Raw genomic sequence first — 24,640 nt, 5'->3', positions numbered from 1 at the left:
ACATTCTGAATCAATGCTGCTATTATTTATTTTTTTTTTGTATATTTATTATCTTGGAACCTCTGACCCTGATATAATGGGAAGGAAGAGTCTTTTCTCTCTTTTCATAAGCAAATTTCTTGGTAAATTGCAATAGAAAATGCTCAGTCCTCCTCATTAATGGATCTGTCTTACACTTCACATGGCATGACTTGAGCAGTAAAGGGTGGGTTTGCAGCTCACACACACCTAATGAATTCCTGAGCTGCTTGAATTCCAGAGCTGCCCATTTGATCATTTTGCATAGATGACAGTTGTCTCGATACCCTGATGAATGTGGAACAAAACATATTTATAACAATAGTTTATTCTAAGCCTGGAGATAAAACTGCCTTTCTGCTGCCAAGCAGTCAGCACCCACAGCATGCAATGAGCAACTTCCTTCCACTGGTTTGAAAGACATTACTATCATGTATGCAGATAGGGAGATTTTTTAGGCTAAGTTATTGAAAATTAAATAGAAAGTTCTGAAAAGAAACAATAAATGGGTTTTCCATCTGAAAGCCAGTGGCTTTATAGGGAAAATCCCTAAGTGTGGCTGGTTTCCTGTATTGTTTGCTGCAGAATAGTCATTACACACTTCACAAGTGAAGGGTATTGTAATCACAATAATGGAAAAATGTAGCTCAGTTGTAAACTTGAACAGTGTTGGGGTTTTTTCTTTTCTGAGATAGCCTCTTAGCTGATTACATTTTGGACCACAAGCATTTCTTAAATGTTAGGCCACATTTTTCTCCTCATTATATAGATGCAACTTGTAAAAAAAACCTTTTCCAGTTTCACGAGTTTCTGATTAATCCGAAGAGCATTATAAATCTACAATAAGTTTGCCTTTTGACTAGCAGCATTTGTAATAGCTTTAAAAAAGTCATCATGAAATGACTAATAACAAGCAATTGCCTTGATGCTCCTTGTTTTCAAATACCTATCTCAATTTAATGTCTTCCTGCAAGAAATTGCCAACAAAAATAAATAAACAAATAAACATGAGTGTTTGGTTAAAAGATGTCTCTAAACTTTGAAGTGGCAGGACTGGAAAAAGTATTTCTTTATTAATGGAAAAGTGTTGCTATTACAAGTAACGCTCCAAACGGTGACGACCCTTCTGACGTGCAGTGTAATCAGTCTGTACATGGTATGAGCAATCTGTGCTGGGAGTTGGAGTAATGATCACCACACCAAAAATAACCAAAATTTTGCACAGGTTTCAGCAGGACCAGGAGTTCATTTGCAGATGTAGAGCCATGCAGTGGTTAGAAGCGTTTCTTGCAGCAATTGCCTGAAAGTGCTGAGACCCTGAGACAGGGTGGGATTCAGTTCATTTGAGGAAGAGAGATTGCTGACGGTGCAGAAGGACGTGGAACAGGTGAAGACTTGAGCTGGAAGCAAAACATGAGTGGGAAAGGGAGCATTTGTGTGTAGAGGCCGGCAGTGAGAAAGGCAGAAAGCTGAGTCCTTAGTTCACGGTGGAGTCTAGCAGTTGTCTAGATGTGTCTCTGTTTTGCCTGCAGTTCAGTAGGTTTTCCTCCTCCCTGATTTCTTGTCTGGATTTACTACTCATTTTCCTATTTTTTTTGTCAAGTACTGTGTGCCAGGCAGAAATCCTGGCCAGAAGCGCAGTCAGCGGTGTCCTAAGATGTATTGCTCAAAGAACAGCTAAGACATCACTCCCAGTTCACGCTGCATTGACAGCTCAAGAGCAAAAAACCTGAAAAGTAGCACCAAGGATGATGAAAGCTGTTAATATTCCTGCCAGAAGCGCTCAGCGCTGCAGCTGGTGATGCTGAGCACCGCAGCCCTCAGCTGTGAGGTGTCTGGCACATCTCGGTGAGCAACCAAGTGCTTCCGAGGACAAGCGCTCTCCGACACGTTTCTGTCCAGGCTGGCCAGCGATAACCTAAAAACAGCTGCTCAGAGAGAAGGGTAGGAGAGAAACCGTGAGTTTGAGCTCACAGCTGAGAATTTTAGTCACTTGACTTCCACCCCATGCTTCCTAGCCTGTTCTAAGAAAAGTAGAGTCCCCAAAACAAGGCTCTGTCAGGATATTCTGCCGGTCGAGAAGCTTAATCTGGGAGAAAATCCCTTTCTGTAGAATACTGAGAGGGCAACAGGATTTCAGATGGAGTCTCTGTTCCAAGGATCAATAACCTTATACATAGTAAACCCTTTTGACAAGTTCTCTTTTCTGCTCTAAGTCTAGCTGATGGACCTTGCGCTGTTTTTTAGCTTAGAAGACAGTAAAATTTGGGGTATTCAGTGTGTCATGAGAATTAAAGGGAGAAAAAGAGGAGAAAGTAAATGACAGTATTCTTGAATTACGAGCTGTCAATTCTCCTGATGTTTGGAAAGGCAACGTTCGGGTGACTTTTCTCCTTGAAGTTTTTGCCTTGCATCAGTCACAGAAAGGAAGGTTTGGACAGACAAGCACCAGTGATGGAGTTAATCCGATGTATTGAACTGTCAGCCATTAGGTGAGCTAACAATCACTGGGCAATTGTAGGTAAATTAGCTCGATCAAGAGGGCACTTGTAAAATTTATTAATTTTATTTCCCATTTGTGGAAGCTACTGCAGTTCAGACAGGGAACCGTAACTCCCTCACCTGCAGTAATGGAGCAGCTCCATCTCCAGAGCGAGGGATGCAGGGTATCAGTGAAAAATGCAGTGGGACTAACTGTGTTTAACATAGGGTTAGGAAATTCAATCAAGAAAAGCAGCGAGGCTGCAAACACATTAACTGGCATTCTCTCAAGATTTTAACCCTACATTGTCTTGACAAAATGGAATTGACCTCACGGAATTTCCACCCTTGCCTTTAGACCGGCTCAGAAATCGGCCTAAAGCTGCTCCGAGAGCGGGGGATTGGGCGGGAGGGTGCGACTTCAACTTCCCCTCAGCGCGCCTGCAGCACGGGCTTCCTAAATTGGTTTCGGAGGAGCGGGGAAGAAAAATCCTAAATCCTACTTTATTTAAGACAGGGATTAAGAATCCCACAAGGGAGGGCGCGGCGGCCCTCGTGTGGGAGGGGGGCGCGGCAGGTGCCGTGAGGGGCGGGCCCGCGGCTCGCTGAGGGCGGGAGCAGCCTGAGGGCGGCAGCAGCCTGAGGGCCCGGGCCCGGGGCCGCCCCCGGCCCGGCCGAGCCTCGGAGGAGGGCGGGCGATGCGGGAGGAGGCGCGGCGGAGCCCCCGCCCGCCCCTGGCCGGCGAGCGCGGCTCCTCCTCCGGGAGGGCGCGGCGAGGCTGGCGGGCGGTGCTGCAGCCCCGGCGGCAGCCCCGCCGCACCTCCGCGCCCGGGGCGACTCCGCGCCCGCCGGGTGCCGGCGCCTCTCCCGGAGGAGCCTGTGCTGAGGGCACGGCCGGCAGCGGGCTCTGAGGCAGCGCGGGGGGACATGTCGGCGGAGCGCGGCTGGAGGTGAGCAGCGGGGCGGGCGGTGCCCGCGGGCCCGGCGCGGCCGAGCCGCACAAGTCGGCGCTCGCCGGCCCCCTGATCCCGGCAAAGTTGTGCCCGAGCCGGCCGCAGGCTCCCGCTCCGCTGCGGGCACCGCCCGGGCCGGGAGCGCGGCGGGACGGGGCGGCTGCCCGGCGCTGAGGCTCCCGCTGCGGAGGCAGCGTTTGCGGGGCTGTTCGCTGGTGTTTCTTGGGCTTTGGGTTGGTTTTTCTTGTTTCCCGGCGCACTCGGCATCTGCCCGGCGCGGTGCCCGCAGCAGCCCTTCAGTGGCCGGGCTTTTCCCTTTCGCTCTCCTCGCGGCGTTCTGCGCGACGCTGTTGCCCTCTGGTGTTTGTGAGAATTGGTTATGGCTCTGCTGGGGAGCAAAATTTGTCAGCCTAGTGCGGTAATTCTTCATAACTTCAGGTGGTTATAGCTGCTTGGATTCCCCAGATCCCATCAGAAATGGATGTGTGTTGCTGCTCGTTTCAGCTGTCATGTGCAACCCTCGGGAAATGGCAGAAAACTTTTCTATTATTCAATTCACTGCGTGGTGTGCTGTGCTGGATAATTGCTTCAGGGTTTGGTGTGGTGGCGTTTTCTCTTCCTAAGAAAATGGTAAGTGAAAGAAACGGGGTTTCTCTCGCTCTCAGCATCCCAGGCAGTTCTCTCTGAAGGAACGGTGCTGAACTCTGCCTTATTAACTCTTTATTCTTGGCAGCTGTAGGAGAAAAGGGAAGTAATGGTATGGGCATGGACCAGACAGTGTGCTGGACATTTATCTCAGAGACCTTGAGCAAATCATTTACTGTTTAGATAGTGAAGTTTCTGCAATTGCTGAAGAATTACAGGGTTTATCTCAGAAAAATTGTGTGATGTCAGGAGCTTAAAGCTCTTCCTGTAGAAAGTATTGTGTGAAGGTGAAGAGTGATGTGAAGACTAAACCAAACTTCTGTGTTCTGTTGAAGTCTTCAGAGCCTTCTTTTAAACTATTTTTAAACATTGTACGTTTAATGGTTATAAATATTTTTTCTTGACAAACTGTCATGTATGGATCTCTATCCTGGATCTCTATCACTAGAGACTTTTCAAAGGTGTCTCTAGTGCTGCATTAGGCAATGCAGCATGGAGCTAAGGATGTTACAGTAGAAACTGAGAACTGCTTACCTCAAGGACTTGAAAAAGAATGAAAAGAATTTCTATCCACCAGAATTGCTGTGCTGCCTAAACCATTGCCTTTTTTTTTTTTATTTCCTTCACAGCTATGAGAGAATATAAGCCCTTCAATATTCACACATTCCAGAGTTTGTTATGTGATATTAAAGGGTCTCAAAGACTTCCCTTTTCATGTCTCATATCACCATTTTTACAAGCTGAAAATATCTTTTTAATATGCAGTTGTAAGGTCTCATTCTCAGCCTGGATTTACTCCTTTGAGCTCTTGAATACTTCAGTCAGTAAAATAATGCTGTAAGTAGGCATGCTCAGGGTTTGGACGCTAGTTTGGTGTTTTTGTAACTGATTTAACAATCTGAGCCCTGCTGTTCACCCCAGGTTTGGTTGTGTTCAGTTGCACTTTGCTGCTTCCTACCATATCATCTCTATATCCAAAGATTTCCATTCTAGTAACGCTAAAATGACTTCAGAATGCTTCCTTTGAGGAACTTGTATTTCTTAGTGACTGGCCAGAGCAGACCTTTATGTTCAAAGCAGTTAAGCAGCATTCTAATCATGTGAGATTTAAATGTCTGTAGTAATACACTAAACAATATGCCTCCTTTTTTTCTGCTCTTCATTTAAAACTCATCCTTTGTGTAATAAATCACCAGCATGTCACCAGCACTGTGGCACTGTCCAGGCAGGTAAAGAACAGGATGGGAATGATGGGGATTATTAGAAGAGAATTATTTAAAATATGTCCCCAGAAAATGTGATCTACCTGAATAATATTGATGGATACTCAACTCAGAACTGGCTCTGTTTTAGTAGTTCTTGATGAAAAGGGTTTTTGTTACCCTTTAACAGGATGTTTTTACTTATAAATTTGACCCAGCTGTATTGTTTCTACTCAAGGGTCACAGTAAGCAGTTGCCCTAGCATGGGCCTGAGGTAAGACTACACCAGAGTTTTCCTACTGGGCTTTGACAAATTTGATTTGAGAACAATTCCTCACTTATTTATGGATATTTCAGTTGAGCCCATTGCTTTGGTCTTGGTATTACCACAGTGCAGAAAAGTTTCTTGTCATTTTGAAAATTGTGTTGATAGTCATGACTCAACTTTAATAGACTTTTTAGTTTTAAATTCTGTGCAGTTCTTTGTGCCTGTGCAGGTACCTAGTTTCTTACTTGAGCGTCTTTTTTTACTGGATTGAGAACTGCTGTGAAGAATTTAGTAGGCTGCATTCTCTGGAAGAGTTTCCATTAAATTATCAGGGTGACGTGATTTACAGAAGTCAAGAATTTGGTCATTTATTCTTACCAATGAAACAACAAACGAAAGAAAGCTGCAAGTGGTAGGAACTCGAGGTGTGCTTCATGTCTTTGGGGTTCCTCACAGTATTTGTTCTGTCATCAGTGGCACTTTGTTAGTGAATTTAAAAACCTGAAACAGAACAAGCAGAGCCATGATAAACCCCCCAAGCCAATCCAAACTGAAGATCTCTATTCAGATGCAGCTATTTTGTGCTGGTTGCCTGCAGATGCCTGTAATTGTGACTGCCCAGCAGTGCTGTTCAGAGTGCTAAATCTTCTGCTTAAGAAGGTGATATTTCTTTATCCTACCAGCAAGATTTTCATGTGAACTAGTTCTGGGCTTCTGCAGTGGATGACAGGAGCACTGAGCCTTGCTGTCTGTGTTCATAACAAAATGCAACACTTGCTTCCGTGACTCAGCTTTCTCTTAGCAAGATCTTCTCCATAGTGAGACTGTAAGTTAAAAACCAAATTCTGAATATTCAAAGATGCTAATTTTCACCTTAAAATGAGCATTTTGGCACCTGCTACTTTGAGCAGCAGAGGTAAAGGGTTCTGGTCTGAATTTTAACATGGTGGCATGAAAATGCAAAATAGGACATCAAATGCAGGTTGTAGGAGAACAAATGCAGGTTCTTTTAAAGCAATGAAGTTCTAGATAAAAAAAAAACATGCAAATTTTATTGCTTCAAACCATGGAAAAATACCATACGGATTATTCTATAGGTAAAATTTATTGTGACATCAGCTTTGTGGAACTTTGGATTCATATAATATCTGACACCTGTTCTCAAGTGCTTTGAGGTACAGGTGGGACCACATTCCTCTGTCACTGAATTCCATGACTGTAGAAATCAAAAAGAGCTGAGACTGCTTATGCTATCTATGGGGGTTTTTTCATGTTTTTTTTTCACTAGAACAATACTAACAAGCTTGAACTCTTGTGAAGACTTTCTAGACTCTTTCTGTTTTTTTCCTTTAAGCCTTTTTCTTATTCTTGGATATTTTTTATTGATGTCGAAGCTATCATGACTTCTCCTTCCTTTGGTAAAGTATTGTGTTCTTTTGTAATGAAAGTGAGACTCTTCAGGTACTGTCCTCTTCTGAAATGCTGCTTCTCACACACTCACTGTAGGTACATTGAGAATTAGACCTTTTGTCTGGTTTTACTGTAGGAAATGATAGTGAGCAAGGACCATCTTCCCTGAAGCCACGTCTAGAGATGTGATAAAGGTCGCTGTCCCAATCTCCATAGGTCCCATGGTGTGTCATGTGAGGAGCATCCCAAGGATGGCGCTGTCAGGGGTGCACTGTGAGTTATTTTAGCTGTAATACAGCACTAGAGTATCCAGCAAGATCTGTTGCTCAGGGGAAAATGCTGCTGTCCCTAAAGGAAAGGAACTGTATCTTGTCAAGGCCTTGAGACTGTTGATACTGTAAAATGCATGTTCTCTTTGAATTGTTTGTTTTCTTCTTCCTGCGTTCTTTTGAACTCCTGCCGTACAAACCAGCAAGTGAAAATTACGTGAGCCTCAAGCTGATACAAGAGAGCGTGCATTTAAAACTTGTGCCTTGCTCTGTTCCGTCCTGCTTCCTGACTGTCTTCAGCAGGGACTGTGCCAAGTCTGGCTGTGTCCTGCTGCCTCAGAGAGTTCCTCATTCCTCACAGAGGAACCTCACATCTGTCTTGGCAGTTCCAGCCACTCCTCCTTGCAGCTGCCCGCTGTAGCCCCACGGGGGTGCCTGCAATTAGGAGCTGAGGATACAATGACTGGGCTTTTCTTGAAGCAGACACGGGTTTCTGGGCTGGCTCCAGATTTTCCTCTCTATGGAATGGCTTTAGGAACCGTGTCCTTGCTGCAAGTGTTTCTTGGGTTGCAACCCTTGTGTAATACCCAGTTCAAGCAGCTCTGTCTCATCGGCCCTTCCTTGCTCTGAGCTTAGGTCAGTGTCAATTCTCACTTTTTCTGTATCTGGACCAGCCAGGTCTGTGGTTGTCAAAGACAAGTAGGTGTATGTAGAGCTTTCCTGCAGAATGCAGTCAGTGATAATTTTAGGCACTAAAATGATGTGTTTCTTGGCATTCAGGCAGCTGAGCTGGAAACCCAAGATGAAGAGAACCCTTGGTGTGTGTAATGAAAAATCATCTGTCTGGAAGCCTCTGTCTGGTGTTAACTCATTCAGGGTGGAACTTCTCTTTGTCACCTGACTTGTTCCCATATTAAATGTCTCTGTTATGCCATCCAGACTGAAATTCTTGAAGCTGGTGTGGCAAGGATCAGACATTTCAATGCTTAAGAATGTTAATTTCTTCTAAAGGTACTTCCATGTTGTTGTTTGGTCTTTCTGCATTCCTCAGGTTTTTTTTCAGACAGAAACCGAGAAGCTGGGGTTGTGTTATTTTAGTCCAGCACTGATTAGTGAGCGTGGGTGAAGGGCAGGTTTCCTGCCCAAAAGCTTTGAGCAGGACTTTGTGCAGCTGCAGGTCAGGTTCAAGGCTGGGTTCAAGTCTTCCCAGAAGAGAAGGGATTGATAAAGAGGTATCTGAGTAGACAGTGAGGAGAGTAAAATCTATGCAGACAGCAGGAATCTTGCTCTGACTCTTAACTATGAATGAGACGGCTCACGTACGCTCGCTCTTGATGCTGAATTTTGCGGTTTTGATGAATAGAATGCCTTGGAGTTTCTTTTCCCCTCCCTCATCTGATCTTTCTCGTTTAGTTTTACTTGATGCTCATCTTGGCACCAGGAAGATCTGTCTTCAGGGTTTCATTAAATTTGTGGACATGACATAGGTACTGTTAAGTACATCATATTTTAGCTTTTTTGAAAATCTGTAGCGAAAGACCAATTTGCTTACAATGTAGGAATAAAAAAAGAAACCAACCAGGACTGGAAGGATTAAGCTCTCAGTTGGGAAATGACCATGTTAATGCCACACCTTATCCTAATCCCATTTCCAAATGGACCTGGGTGCAAACTACGCTGAAGTTACAGTGGCCATGTTCTAGATCTTCACACACCTAATATTTTCCAAGATCTGCTTTGAAGCTTTGTTTATGACTTACGATCATTATTTTATGCTTGTCACACCATCCAGTTGTTTTACTAGGGAGTTTTGACAGCAGTTGTACTGCTGGCTTGAAAAATTATTCTTTCCTTAAATACAAGATAAAGCATAAGTATATCCTTAGGTGATCTGCCTGTTAGGTTTAACTTTTGAGTTATGACTTTCTCTTCTCCAATTTAAGAACTTGATTATTGTATTTTGTTTTTAATGCAAAGAATTGGCAAGTGCTTCTAACAGTCTGCAAGACTCCACAGTCCAGAGAAATGCTTTGTTTTCCTCTGCTGTTGCAGGAAGGAGGTTTTGCTTTGAAAACATTCCTACAGTAGATGTAATCTAGAGTGCATCAGTGTATGTTTGTACAACAGTTGTGTACGTTCTTAGTTCTTGGGAAAACTAATAAAAGATAAAATTTGTTTAATCATGTTCCCCCAGCTTTTTAGGAGTAGAAGGAAGAAGTTGATAAATTTTCTTCAGTATTTTGGTTGTTAGCAGCTGTCTACTTGGGAATTAACTTTTATCTTTAGGTGAAAATAATTTCTAAAGCACAGTAAATACTTTGCTTTTATGCCTTGCTTTTCAGTACCTCTTCCTACTTTATTTGATCCTCTGAGCTGAGGAACCTGTGAGATTCAGAGACCTTCAAATGCACGTGGCAAGTAGTGGGAGCAGGGAAAAAAATACATTATTGCAAGGTTTGGAGCTGTTGGTCTCCAACTCTCTGGCTGGCAGTGGTTTCTTTACTCCCCATTAGTTTAAGCAGGTGATACTTCACAAGGTGCTGCCTCAATTAAATCTCTGATTTTCTTTTCTTCTAGACCATACCTTGGGTAAAGCTCTGTGGAAGACAGATGTGTGTGCTGCAATGGTGACAGAAATATTTCAGAGGACTGGAACAAGTTGTTGAGAATCTGTGTTTGTTTTTCATGCTGCTGTTGAGAGCTATCTAAGGCAAGTAAACACCATGAGTTTTATCCTGAAACTTCACAGACATTTCCAAAGAAGAGTAATTTTGCTGGCCACTTTTTGTATGGTGAGCATAGTTATTTCTGCCTACTACTTGTATAATGGCTACAAAGAGGAGAATGAGCTTCCTGAAACCTCTTCAGAAGTGGAATGTGGTGATCCTCAACCGTTGCCATACAAGCTGATGGAGATGAAGAGCACGAAGCCCATCGATCCCCTGAGGACAGACCTGGTAGTGCTGGTGTTTGTGGAAAGCCAGCACTCAAGCTTAGGCCAAGATATAAGAACCATTCTGGAATCCAGCAGGTTTCAGTCTCACCTTGAGATTGCATCTGGGAAAGGTGACCTCCCAGTGCTTATAGACAAAAGCAGAGGCAAATACGCTCTCATAGTGTATGAAAATATTCTGAAGTAGGTGAATATGGACTCTTGGAACAGAGGCCTTCTAGATAAGTACTGCCTGGAGTACGGTGTAGGTGTGATTGGATTTCACAAAGGCACTGAGAACAGCTTGCAGAGCTTTGAGTTGAAGGGTTTTCCTTTCCGTGTCCACAGCAATCTGGGTGTTCAGGACTGTTGCATTAACCCTCATTCCCCACTGCTCCATGTGACTAAACCTTCTAAGCTTGAGGAAGGGCCCTTGCTTGGAAATGCCTGGGCCGTTTTCCAGGTTAATCACACAACTTATCAACCAGTGATATTTGCAAAAGTAAAGACACCAGAAAACCTTTCTCCACCTGCTGCTCTAGGTGCTCTCTATGCCACAGTAATACATGACTTGGGGCTCCACGATGGGATTCAACGAGTCCTTTTCGGCAATAACTTGAATTTTTGGCTGCACGAGCTGATTTTCATAGATGCCATCTCTTTCCTGTCTGGAAAGAAACTCACCCTATCCTTGGATAGGTACATTCTGGTTGACATAGATGATATCTTCGTTGGCAAGGATGGAACAAGGATGAACACCAACGATGTACAGGTAAAGTATGTGCACAAACTGATGGTCAATGCAGCAAAGCGGTATTTTCATCTGAAAGTGAATAGTGGTTCATGGTTGGAACTGGAGGGCTCCACTCAGGAGCTGTTCATATTTATTGCACTTGTTGTGGGTCTTACAAGCAGGAGGTGAATGTGGTGAGCAGCAGTAAATGGCAGCAACAAATGTGAAGAGTGGACTGGGTTATTGGCTGTTTGAGATAGGTTTGGATGTCAGGAGTTGTTTGCAGCATTTCACCTCTCTCATCTCTGTTTTATGGCACTTGCTTGCAGGGAGGGTTTGTGCTAATATTGCTCTTAAAAGCTGTCAGTAAATGACTGGACAATTTCCATTTGAATGTTTAGAGCTGTACATTCCTGAAGGTCCTTTTCCACTCTGTTGTGCTGTTCAAGTGAGGTGACAGTGGTTGGTCAGTAGCACTAACATCTTCACATTATTTCTTCCTGTGTTTCTTGTGTGCTTTTTGTGAGGAGTGTTGTCCCAAAGCAGGAAATAGGAGATCACCTTTCTCAACTTGGTCTAGAAGCTGCAAATCTCTAACATCCTGATTGTTGCCCTGTTTGCACTAAAGAGAAGGGAGAATGTTTTCTTAGAAGTTTGTTAATGGGATGAGGAACTGCAAGAAGGAAAGACAAGGACAGCACTGCATGCAGTGGGTCATTTTTGTTTCATTTTTAACCAAGTTTTTGGGTTTCTTCAGTGTTAATACACTTGTCAAGCCACAGCAGCTCTGCATTCTTTGCTCTCTTAAATGAAAGGTTTGACCCTGCGGTTAAACTTTTAATTTGCTTTAAAATTGCATTTGCTCTTTTCCAAAACATTCTCTGTCCATGCACTTCAAAATGAGATTTACCTCCTTGTTAAGTAGGTGTTTTCCTTAGGCAAACAAATCCCATGGGAGAGAGCAGAAATAAAGGTGAAGCTTCCTAAATGGTTTTGCCATGGAGAAGAGGATGGCAGTGTTTGAGTTAGGTGAGTGAGCATCCTTGGAGAGTCTCCTGAATGCAAACTCAGATGGCAGGAAAAAAGTCAAGTCTGGCCAGCATCACTGGCAGAACTTGTGTTGTTCTGCAGGAGCAGAACTTTCTGGTAACAAAGTGGCTGAAATAAAGCCTGAATAAATCCATCACTGAGTTGTGCAGTAGCAGTCGGAGACAGCACGTTTTGTATTGTTTGTCTTTGCAAGTGACACCTTAGGATTGTCATTTGAAAAGAAGTTGGGATGTTGAATTGCCAGAGTTATATACCAGAAGCAGGAGACTATTGAGACAAATTTGGTTACAGCAGATAGAGAAGGATAAACCATATTGTTTGGGGAAAATAATTTGCAGTATGTCAGAAAGTAATCTTCCCAAAATAAAACTGTCCCATTAAATAGAAGTAATATCAAAGTGGAAATAACTTTTAAGTAGGATAATTTCATTTATACAGAACTGTGTTCTGAAACAATGGAATCTGAAAAAAGTGTTCCCTTCTGAGTCTTCATCTACTTAGAGTTAAAATATTGTATTAAACATGTTAGGGCTGTCAGATGCAATGCATCTTCATTACTATTAATATCAAAGGAGTTCTCGGTGGCACAATGACATGAGGAAGGAATGAAACAAAATCAGTTTGCAGTAGTTGGAAACACGTTATTGTAAAGTGTATTTGCAGATAAATGACATCTCATTAAACAAGAGTTTTAGTGAGTTCTGCTGCAGTGACTGTGACAGAGAATTGGGCGCTGCAAGTGTGAAAAGAGGTTCTAAATGTAGACTTTGTATCATTTCAGTACTCAAGATTAGCTCATTTCCACTAGGCACACATTTCTAATAAAAACATGTATGTTTTTCTGGCTCTTAACCTGCGGCACAGATTTTGCATTAGGTGGTGTACATTATTCTGTACCTGTTAATCCTCATGTGGTCCATTTCCTCCCTGTATAGGCAGGCAATCACAACAGTTGATTCTACTGATTTTGGTAGTGCAAAGCTTGTAGATAAAACATAGCATTACTTAGAACAAAACTTTCTGAAAAACATCTGTTTCTGGATTTGGAACTGTGGCTTTGATGGTGGTTGGGTTTTTTGGGTTTTGGAGGGGGTTTTTTAGGTGGTTGTTTGTTGTTGTGCTTTGTTGGTTTGGTGTAAGGAAGTGTTGCTGTGCTCTGTCCAAATCTTGGAGCTTACACACCAATCGCTACAATGTCTGTGAACATTTTTAAAGTTTTCATCTTTGCATCCCCAAATGTGGAAAACACAATTCCTGCAGTTCTGTGGTTAGAAACATAGAATGCTATAACCATGTAGTTTGGAATAGACCTTTGAGATGATGGGGTCCAACTATTAATCCAGCACTGCCAAGCCTACCAGCAAATCATGTTCCTAAATATGAGGCAGAGCAAGTAAATCCTCTCAGAGGTTTGTGTGTAAACACACAGTATCCCCCTGGTTTGCTCTTCCAGACTGTCTGAAAACTTCCACTGGAATATCTGGATCCATGTCCTGCTGCTCCTGTGTGGAGTTTCTGTAGTCTGGCTGCTCCCAGTCTCCCCACTGTTATCTCAGTGCTCTGATGACACTGGAATAGGGGCTCCTTACTTCTCCTCGCAGCACCAAGGGCGTGTTTCAAAATTTACTGCAAGAGATAGAACCTTTTCTTTCAGCTGGAGACACAGTGATGGTCTTCACTGAAGGAAAGATGGCTTTTGACACTGAAGTTCATAATGAGTCGGATAGAAACAAGAAATGACCATTCCTGGAAGAACTGGTTTTTTTCTTGATCTGTGGAGACTGCTTCTGAACCTCCCTGTAATTAAACAGCACTGTGTCTTACTCGACACACAGAGCAGTTCCTCAGATGGTGTAAGCTGTCAAAACATCCATTGATTTCAGAGGAACTATGACAACTTAGAAGAGTTATAGATTAGTCTTAATTCTCCAGCAGCAATTTGAGATATGTGGAACTTAATTAGACTGGCATCACGAGTGCGAGAAACATAAAGGCATACCAGAATGTGGTTTGGGGTTCTTGGAGTGTTCATATATTTCATTAAGAAAAGTCTAGTTTGTTTTCTTGATGTCTCGAGAAGTTGTTAGAGTTTTTCATCTGAATCTTTTGGCTCTGGCTCAAAATGTGTTAGAGGTTTTCCAGAATCAGAAATGTAGGGATGAAATATGGATACACTTGGAGCTGAGTTTCACGCATTAGAACTCAGCTAGGGCACTCATGTCTTCTACTGGCAGTGCCTGCCTTGTCGTGGGTTATTCTTATTTCCCAGATATCAGGGGAGAACATGCTGCTAGTGGTCTGCTTCAGCATCAAGTGCTGATTTGCAACAACATCAACAGCAAAAATGCTGCTCAGTCCTCCAGTCAAATTAAAAAAAGTTAAGAAACCCAGCTAGATTCCCTGACTGCTGACTTGGTCCAGCTATACAGTGTCTTTTCCAGCTTCTCTTTTCCCCTCTTTATGTCTGGACACACTTGTACAGATGATAAAGGCAAATCAGTGCATACCAGTTCTGTAATGACCTTTATCTTACACTTTTATTCCTCTGTAAGATACCTTTGATATCCTAGTGTGGCTTTGTTCCTGTATGGCTTTGGATGTATTAGTTTCAGAGAGTGTGCTGATAGAAACTAATGTGGAAACATCTGTTAAACCAACATCCATTCATTTACATCTAGCATTAGAGCTGCTCCACATATCTCTAATTACATTACTGTTTTATGTCTTAAGTGCTTACTCAACTCTGAAAATATAAACTGTGGGGTTCTAAGTACTCTTCTTGAGATAGCATCAAAGCAAGAAATGAGTTGGTGCTTAATCCACAGCCTGATCTTTGTCACCACTTCCCGTGTGACACCGAGACAAGGGCTCGTGATGTGTGAGAGAGATGGATGGATGGCTTTGTGTATCCATAAAGCTTCTTGGGCTCTGTCCCACGATTCTCCTGACAGAATCCTTCCCAGGTTTTGCTTTGGCCTGAAGTAGCAGACAGCTCCTGGGAAGTCAAAAGGGGTAGGAGTGGAGCTTAGAGAGAGAAGAGGTTTTTCCTAGGCCTTGCTTCAATGTCATAGGAGAGAGTGAAGCAGTAAGCAGATTTCAGCTCTGCTCAGCCCTCTTGTCATTTGTTGTTTGCACCTGTAACACTGTGGAAGAGCTGCATCCCCTTTGGTCTGTTTCCACCATGACTCTTTTTGTGACCTCCCTGCTGATAAGCAAGTCAGTCTAGTTTTGTAAATCCTTGCACAAGCAAGACCAAAAGCAGGTCCAAGTCCCATTCATCCAACTGCCTCAGCCAGAAAAGCTGGCTGCTGCCCCTCCTCCATTGCAGATTGTCACAGACACTAATCCAGGAACTTGGGTTGTGCCCCCATTTTCCCTTTTTTGTGTGAACATAGAGAACCATTTGCTGTGTGACTCACAAGGGTTGTGTTCCATCAGAGACCATGCCAGGGTTTCTCTGGTCCCCAGTGCTGCAGGCAGAAGTGTTGTCACCCCGTTGTGCATCTGCTCCCAGCCCGAGTTCAGGCTGGCCGAGGGAGTGATCAGAAGGGGAACAGGTTTTGTGCAGCACTGCTCTACAGCAAGGGGCTCCTTCCAGGGCTGGGCAGTGCTCTGCTGTTCCCTGCATCAGCTCCAGCAGAAACATTCCCCAGCTCCTGATGGTCTCCAGCCGAGCCAGCAGCAAAATGCTGACTGATGGTTTCCATGGGCTGGGACTGTTGTCTCTGGGTAACACCAGCATTCTGCTGTCACCTCAGCTGCGTGTCTGAGCTGTAGCAGGGCTGCTGAGATGGGCAGGGGAAAGGGGGCTTCTCCTAAAGAGCAATGCAGGTCAGCTGCTGGCAAAGCAATTATCATCAAGAGGATCATCCATAAAGTGCAGTGATAGCTTACAAATCTCAAACCCAAGCGTTTCTTCTTTGATTATTAAAAACAAAGGGGCTTGAACTCTCGGTTTGATGTATTAAGTGATATTTTTTTAGAAGACTAACTCAAGTTAGTCAAACTGGAATGATTCATAAAGCAGCTTAATTAGACCAGAGCTCCAGTGGGAGTCCCCTTTAACATGTCTACAGAGACTCTTTTAATACTCTAATCCACTTCTGAATAAAAGGTGAAACCAGGAATGGTAGTTTCAAAGGAGGAACTACAAAGAACATTTATCTTTCTCTTTTTGCTCTTCTGTCCTTGCCATCTAGATATCAAGCTTCCATTGCATTCTGAGGATGACTTTTTTTCTAGGTTAGCTTGCACAAGCAGAGCTTTTTCTATACCATCATTTAAACCTTAAAGAACCCTCAAAGTGAAAAATTGGATACTAAAGCACCACCAAACCGGTGTTCTAGAATGACTGTCATGAATTCATCCTGTTGTACAGTGTTTTGTTTCACCTCCTAGCAAGTTTTTTAAAAAACTTTTAGGTCGCCCTCTTATAATTTGTTTTCCGCTTTATCCGGTGCTATAGGAGGAGGCTTCGTGCTAATGCTCCAGTAGGGTGGGAAATCCTGAAATGGGAAATGGAAGTGTGCCCTGAGGTCTGTTTTTAGACTGATGTGACTAGGCTGTGCTTCAAAATAAAATGAAAAATAACCCACACAGACCTGGGTTCAGCAAAAGGGAGGCTAAAGACTTGAAAATGCTGTAGTCTGACAAGGGAAAACAAGATCATGATGTTATATTTACTTTGCACTGGGCTTCTTTAGAGATGTGCAATCTCTCTACAACATCTGCTGGAACAGAGTTAATAAGCTAAAGCAATGCTTTTAATGTCTAACTACTATTGATTCCCTTTTCTTGAGGTAGGAATTGCTTACAGGCTTTCAGCACTAACATTAAAATATCAGGATGGTAGCAGAAGGAATGGTTGGGTTTTTGGTTGGAATATGCAATGCAGTTCCAGGTGAACAATGCCCAGTGGTGATTGCTCTCCAATCATCTTTTGAGTGAGGGGTTTTTTTTGACAATATCTTTTTCTCATGGAAGGAAAACAAAGGTGACTTAATTAAAATGAGGAAAGAAAAACATGGATGGAATAATTCACTCCAAGTGAATAAGAACTTGGTACTTAACCACTGTACCTCTTCATCTTGCTCATTCCTACTTTCCTGCTTTCCTAATGTTCAGCAGGTTCCATTTCAAAATATCTGCCGTGATATTTTGGAGTGGCATCTTTGCTCTCAGAAGACTTTGGGGCACTTGAGAAATAATTTTCCAAATGCTGTTTGCCTACCCATCCCAGTGATGTGGCACTTTGGGTCTCAGTTTTGTTCATTTGCTGGTTTTAAGTGTGCCTGAAATGCTGACACACCCAGAGCAGCAGGGCTTCTGTGAACTGAAATGGTCACCTAAAATGTAAATAGCAGTAGCAGAGATACCTGTTAAACAATTTCAAGTGCAGGCTTGAAAGAAATAAACTAAATGGTGAGAGGATAGTAAGTTGATTTCTCCTGGTGGCATAAAGCTTTTTTGTTCAAGAGGAGTGTTTTAGGAAAGTAGATCCTATGCCCAAAAAAATGGAATAGGAGCAAAGAGCATCAGCATCCGTATTTCTGTTGTAGATCTGTTACATCTTGGGGCTCCCACAGAGGGCAATATTGTATAAAAGATAGTTTTAAGCCATGCATTAGGGGTCTGCCGATTCATCTGTGTTGATAGACCTTAAGGAAAATTGCTGTTAAAGTCAATTGAACTTCCAAGTGTGAGAAACTGGAAGAGACTTCAGGGGACACGACGCTGTTTAATGGGGCAGAAACTGAGAGACAAGTGAACTGCAGTGTGGGGTGATTTGCATTTTTCCAAGATGATTTGTAGAAGGTGAAAAGTTGCAGATGAAATGCTTTGATTTGCCTTTATCTCACTCTGCCTGTGCACTTGTGTTGTTCATTTCATGCAATAACCCCTACTAAACAGTCAGAGGCTGCAGCATCATTTTGTTGACCTTAAATTAAGGCAGAAAGCTGCAGTTTTGGAATTTGAAGTTTGTAGTATCTAATTGGCTAAAGGGCAAAAGAAAGAAGTAAAGATGAATGACAACTTTTCATATCAGATGAAAAATCAAGGCTCATGCATCAGGGGACTTCAAAACAATTAGTTTCATATCATTTCAGCCTAGGTCTCAATCCTAAAAGTGCATTAAAATGACACTCTCTAAGTCTCATTCTGTGGAGCTTAGATGAACCTCAGATTTTAGGTGTTCCCAGGATGGGAGTTACAGGAATTGATTTCTTTGCAATGTGAAGTGCCTAAACTAGGAAACAGTGGCAGTTTGGGGGCCTCTTGCTGCTTTCTTCCCTTTTTATTCCTTTCTATCCAACATGGCAGAAATGCCATCTAAGTGAGTAGCAGGAAGGCAACCTACATTGTTAGCAAGTGAGGGGAAAAAAAAAGGTTAATCTTTCAGGCTTTGGAGGAGCTGATAGCAGGAGAAAAACTGTGCCTGCAATACAAAGCCAAAAGTTATCAACTATCCTGAGAGATGTTTTCACCAATCAACAAAGAACATAAACTAGGGGAAAAAAACAAAAGGAAGCATTGCTCTGGTCTTTGTCCCTAAGATGAGAAACTGAAAAGCTGTGAGTATAAAGCAGGTATGAGCTGGTTGTCAGTGGAATGTCAGCTTCCAGCAGAACAGGAATAACTCAGGAGTCTGGAGATGAGTCTCTGCTGCCTTGCACAGTGTTTTAATCAAAGCCCTGAAGGAGCAGTTCCCAGCCAGCCACAAAGCACCACGTCAGGCCGTGCAGAAAGAGGATTGCAGCACAACTGGGGCTTCACCAGATCTGTCTGAGATCTAGAACTGGTACTAGGTGAGGCTCAACTTGAATAATTTTCTTAGTTCCTTCTTTTGTCCTCTCACCCCAAATACAGCTTGTATTTTGCTTCAGCATGCTTCTGTAAATCCTCAGAGGATCCATCTTGGAAGCACTTCCAGGATGGAAATGCTCTGACCTTTAGATGTTGACAGATGAGGTGCATATTCTCCTGTTCTGTATTTATTGACAATAATGGCAGCTCTTCCTTTTTTAATTTTTTTTTTTTTTTTGTGAACAGTGTAACTTTTACATATTTGTATGACTTCATTGTATAGCTGCCCTCCTGTAACATATTCTATATGTGCCAATTCTTTTACTCCAGGGATGTAAATGCAGTACCACATATTGATGAACACACTGTACCATTTAAACCACTGTCTGCACCATCACCCTTCAGAAATGAGACCTGCACAGCACTCTGCAATTCAATCAAATGAAAAAGGCCATGAATTTATCCACAGAGGCAGCATGGCTGATAAAGCAGCTCCTGTCTCCTGTGCTCAGAGGTGATTCCTGTTCCAGATCAGCTCTGTGCTGGACCTGCCTTTTGCAGATGTTGTGGGGCTGCTGCCACATGATGTGTGGTGGCTTTGTACGGGGGAGTCTCCTCTAGTGAGGATTGCACAGCACCACCAGTCATCCCAGTTAGCACTTGGATGAAATGGAGAACTGAACTCCAGAGGCAGGAACCAATTCTACTCTATTCCATTGCTTGAAATGTTTTCCTTAGAGTGTGTTCAGGGGAGGAGGGGAGATAGACCTTTTTACCTTTCTGGTTTTGTCTCTTTCCATGGTGTATCATATCCACCCTTGCCATAGCTGAGCTAGTAGGGCTGTGCTTTCTGAGAGGAATTCAACAGGAAAACGTTCCATCTTTTGTCCCCCGGGAAGAAGCAGCAGTTTTTGGGGCAATCTGTCTTCAAATGCTTCTGTAAAATTTTCCTTTTAGTTCTTGATCCTGCTAAGACACATCAGACCGATACAAAACCCTCTGAGTAACGTCACCAGCCTCAGCAGAATGTCTAAACTCTCTAAACTCCAACTTTGCGTTATCACACCATAATTACATTAAAATGATGAACATAATGATGGCAGGTTCGAGGTCATTGGCTTTCAATCTTCCTGCTTAGGGCTGACCATAGCATTTGTCTGGATTTTCTTGTCTCAGGGACCGATCACTCCACGTTTCCTTAAGGGACCAAGCGCTTGCTCTCCACAGCTCCTTGGAGCTGAAAGTGCTTGCCCACACTGAGTGAGACTCTGTGATGTTTCTATTTGCAGATGTGCTGCTGTGATGGAAATTTCTGTTCCAGCACACTTCCACACCAAGAGAAATAGAGGAAAAAGAAAAGAGAAAGGAGTTAAAAGCCAGAAGGCATCATTTAAATGCCAGTGTGGCAACCAAAGAGGTAAGGGAATGAAACACGGACAGAGGGAGGAGAGGAAGGTCACTGTCCCCAGGGACAGCAAGGCCAGATGGCCACAAGCACAAATCAAGAATTCCACAGACAGGAGTTTTACTCTCACCCTTTGATTTTTTTTTTTCAGCATCATTTGCATTGCAGTTTATTTTCATGGCCATTGGGAGGTTGGCAAAGGGCCAGATTGCCCTGAAGGGAGGACATGTTAATGTAATACGTGCAGGGGGCTGTTCTGAGCTATTGTCAGCACTAAACCTGCTCAGAGCAGCTCTCTTTGCTGGGGTGACAGCAGCAATGAAAGATCCACCTGAGGATCTCTTCCACCTGAGATGCAAATACCCTCTCCTTCCCTCGTGCAGTCCTAAAGCTTGCACATACATTTCCTGCATGGGGGCTGGACACTGCTTCCACTTGGATTTAATTGCATTTCCCTGCTGGGTGGAAACTTCCAGTGGCCAAGTGAGAATATTCTGGCTTTAAATAAGAAGAGACATTTCTTAGTAACAACCATTGACTATTGCACATCTCTCCTGGCAAAAATAAAAGAACTGACCTTAATGGTGATTGCCAGGGACTATTCCCAGCTTTACATTTGAGACACTTGCCTTTCCAGCCCCTTTTGCCTCCCTACAGGAAAGCTGATGTTGCACAAAGAAGAGTCAGGTAAATTGCTGTTCCTGTTAGTTCTGTGTAACTGGAGCACCAGTATCCCACATTCTGGGTAACTTCACAACCTTTGGAGTTTCCCTTCCGCTGCATTGCATTTGTTTTCTGGATGTACTCAGTTTTGCTGGCACAGGACACAAAAATTATAAAAGGAAGTTTATGATAGAAGAGCAGGAAACAAATGACACTTGTGCATTTGTCCTTGATCCTTGAAAAATTAGCTGAGCCCCAGACTTGCTTTTGGATTTCTCTCTGCTTCTTGCACTCATGTGTTAGGGTGTTCCCAAAGAATCCTAAAGAAACAAATTCTCTGGTTTGCCTCCTATTCATGGAAAGGGCAAAGATGAAGTATCAGATTCAGTTGCTTAAAAATCTGATAAACCTGTAGGAGAAAGATGTTTTCTGCTGCACTGTTTGTCATAAACAAAATTAAGATTTCAAAAAAGCCCCACAACCTTAACAGCCTTTTCCAGAAATGAGGCAGACGCAGCAATCTTGAAGCAGTCATTGCTTCAGTCTTTCTATAACTCTGAAGACAACTAAATTAACACAGAAACCAGAGCTCTCACACACCCTCCAGCCAACAGCTCCCAAAATTATTAAAACCCTTCTTGATTCCGTTTATTGCAGATGCTGTCCTGAAGCAGAAAAGGTGATTCTGCACTTCCTTAGTCCTTTTCCCTTGGACTGAGGTTTGGTTTGGCCTTGTGTGGTCCCGCTGAAGAGCAACAGAGAGCAGTGACAAGGCTTCCTTAAGCCTGGGATCATAAAATCTTGTTGTTTGGGCAGAGACAAATCCGCCCCTGGCTACAGCCTCCTGTCAGCTCCAGGGGACAGGACCAGGTCTCCCCTGAGTCTCACTGAGTACTTGGTTTATGCAAAACATTTGGGCTCGTACCGTTTGCTGAGAAGAAGAGCCAAAGATGACAAACCTTGGGCACCGTCCCCTCCTCACCCCAAAGTGCCCCCCAGGATGGCCTGTGGCTCATCAAGTAACATTTCTGCAATCAGGCATTGCCAAAAGTGTTTCCAGCAACACATTCCATCACTTCTTGTCACTTTTGATTCAGTGCAAGCATGAAAATGTCTGAGATAGACAATGAAAGGCAATAGATAAAATCCAAGACAAGCGATCATAAATGGCCCTGCTGAGAAAGCAGATCCCAAGGAACTGAATGGAGGTGGAAGGTCACTCCTGACACATGAAATAGAACAGCCAGAGCAGATCCTGATGTCACCGTGATACTGAGATAGAAAAATCACCTGCTTCAAATCATTGAAAAGGAGAACAAGAAGCAGGAGGACAGGTGGGTAGGTGTGTTGTTAACTCTGTTAAACACAGTTTAAAAACCCCCAAAACGCAGTAGTTATTAACCAGATATTTGAGGAGCCACAGCCACAGATCTCTGCAGAACATTTACAAAGTGCTTGACAAATGGAAAGCTGGATCTTTTTCAGCAAGTGCCATGGGTGCTGTGCACCCAGACCTGCAGCACCAGGGCCATCCATCTGCCTCAGGAGTCCTGCTTTCATCCTTGGAGTGTGCATCCTTCCATCCTCCAGTGTGCACCGGCACTTCAGATTGAGGTAAGGACAGCATTTAATAGGGGAAAAAGAACAGGAGCTACTACCTCCATTAAATATTGGCACCACCATGGGACACATTCACTTGAAGACGAGCACAAAGGGATTCCAACACAATTGTCCCCGTACAGAACACAAACCAAGCTTCTCCTGCTGCTCTGGGCGGTCCCTAAACACAAGAAGGAGCTGTGGGTTTTCTCCATCGCTGCTGGTGCAGCTGAAGAAGTTCCTTAAGCCTTTCCTGTTTCCCTGAGTTGCCTCTGATTTCCATCACCTCCAAATGGGCATCTGTGGCACTATGAGAAAGAGCAGCATTTTCCTTGGGAAACAGCCAGAAAAGAAGCAGAGCAGGTCCCAGACTGGGGGCTGCCCCTTCCCGGGGATTATGTGTCAGCTCTGTTAGAATTGCTAATTATTTAGGCACCTCCTTGGCTTTGAGGAGTGGATGGGGGGAGATGGAAAGCCAAGGCCTGGGCTGAAGGCCGTGCCCGAGGTGTGCCCAGCTCCCTGCACACCTTTTCCCCCCAGGTGCAGAGCAGGTGCAGACGCTGCCCATGGAAGGCAAGGAGAGCTGGGAGCCAAGAGAGGAGCGGTTTCTCCCGGAACACCGGGAGCTGTTCCATGGCAGCAGCTCATTCCCAGCCCCTGCCCCACTCTCTGCTCCCAAAGGTCACCAGGAGCTCGCCCAAGGCACGGGGGGCTGGCCAGGGCTTTCCCACCTGGGCCGAGTGCCACAGGAGGGGCCCCTGCAGGATTTCTGTCTTGCTCGGGTTCCAGCAGCTCAGACTGGCTCCTGCATCCAGCAGGGATTGCCTGGGCATTTGCTTGGGGTTTTTGGTTTGTTGCTTTGGCTTTTAGTTATTTGGAGAGTGCTTTGAGGGTCACTTTTGCTGCTTCATCAGCTTTACCCCCTGCCCAGCTGCCTGTTGTGTGCATGGAAGGGTTCAATCTGCATTTCGCTTCTTCTGCACCCCTACTTTATTATTTTAGGCTCTTTATTTTACTTTTTCTCTTTTCCTTTTTACTGTTTTTCCCCCTTTCTTTCCCCTTTTAAAAATATTTCTTTTTTGTCAATTTTTCTCTTTTCTTTCTTTTTTTTCTCTTCTCCTGAGCAGAAGCACCTGGGGCAGCTGCACAGCTGGGGCCACTCCTGGCTGTTAGAGAAGCCGGGAGCTGACGGCTCCACGGGATTTGTTTGCTCCCAGCTCTGCGGCTCGGGGCTCTCTCTCATCGTGTTTTATCAAATAAAGTTGGTGTGGCATTCCTGGCTTTGACGATGGTGTTTTATTGGGATGTGCCAAGCCTGGATTCCCCGGGAAGCAGCAGTACGGGTTTGCCTGTGCCTAAGGACAGCCCCGGAGCCGCGCAGTGCAGAGAGAAGCCGTTCCTAAGGCACTGCTGATGATCATAACCAAGTTGAAATTAGAAGAAATGAGAAGTGCCAGCTGAAACCGATGCAAAAGCAAGTTTGGATTGATTTTCAGACCCTCCTGCTTCATCTGCTTTGCCTTAGGAGCCGGGGAAATGGCTCTGATTCCCCTCCCGATGCTGCTGCTGGTGCGGAGCTGCCGGCCGGGCTTCAGGGATGCTGCGGCTCCCAGAGTCAGCCGGCGCTGCCTTTGGGGGCTCGGAGCTGAGCCCCAGTCCTGCAGCTGTGCCTCACAGAGACCCTTGGCTGTGTTTTGGGAGCTCAGAACCCGACTCACCCCATCAGTTTTGGGCTTCACAAAGGGCGGCGAGTGCCGCGTTTGAGGGGCTCAAAATTCAGGCTCAGAGCTTAAAACCAGAGACCGAATCCTGCGTTTTGGACTCTGAAACCGGGCTCGTGTCCGGGCTGGATTTGGGGTTCAGGCACAGTGACTGAGCCCTGGTTTCGGGGTTTCGGTCCGAGCAAGCGAGTCCAGGCTTCAGAGACCAAGTGCCGCCGATTGACTCTCAAAGCCAGGCTGCGGTGGCCAAGTGCAGCCAGCGATGAACCGAGCTGAGATTTGGGGATGTGAAACCCCGCTCCCTCCGAGAGATCTGGGCTCACAGAGAGCAAGTTCTGCATTTCAGGGGCTCGAGGCAGAGACCAAGTCCCGCGTTCTGGGGATTTGGCTTCACAGAGCCTCGTGTTCGGGGGGCTTGAAGTAAACGCCAGCTGCGGTGCTTTGGTGTTCAGAGCGGGCTCGTTCGGGCAGCGTCAGTCGCAGCCGC

General features: G+C 44.4%; 1 pseudogene; it reads left to right on the top strand.

Annotated features, from left to right (window-relative positions):
* Positions 1-3,211: 3,211 nt before the first annotated feature.
* On the top strand, positions 3,212-23,427 carry LOC131578924 (bifunctional heparan sulfate N-deacetylase/N-sulfotransferase 3-like; annotated as a pseudogene).
* Positions 23,428-24,640: the final 1,213 nt, after the last annotated feature.

The sequence above is a fragment of the Poecile atricapillus genome, chromosome 4 (assembly GCF_030490865.1).
Source record: "Poecile atricapillus isolate bPoeAtr1 chromosome 4, bPoeAtr1.hap1, whole genome shotgun sequence".
Classification (NCBI taxonomy): Eukaryota; Metazoa; Chordata; class Aves; order Passeriformes; family Paridae; genus Poecile; species Poecile atricapillus.
The sequence above is the reverse complement of the archived record's forward strand: the minus strand, read 5'-3'. Positions and strand labels throughout refer to the sequence as shown.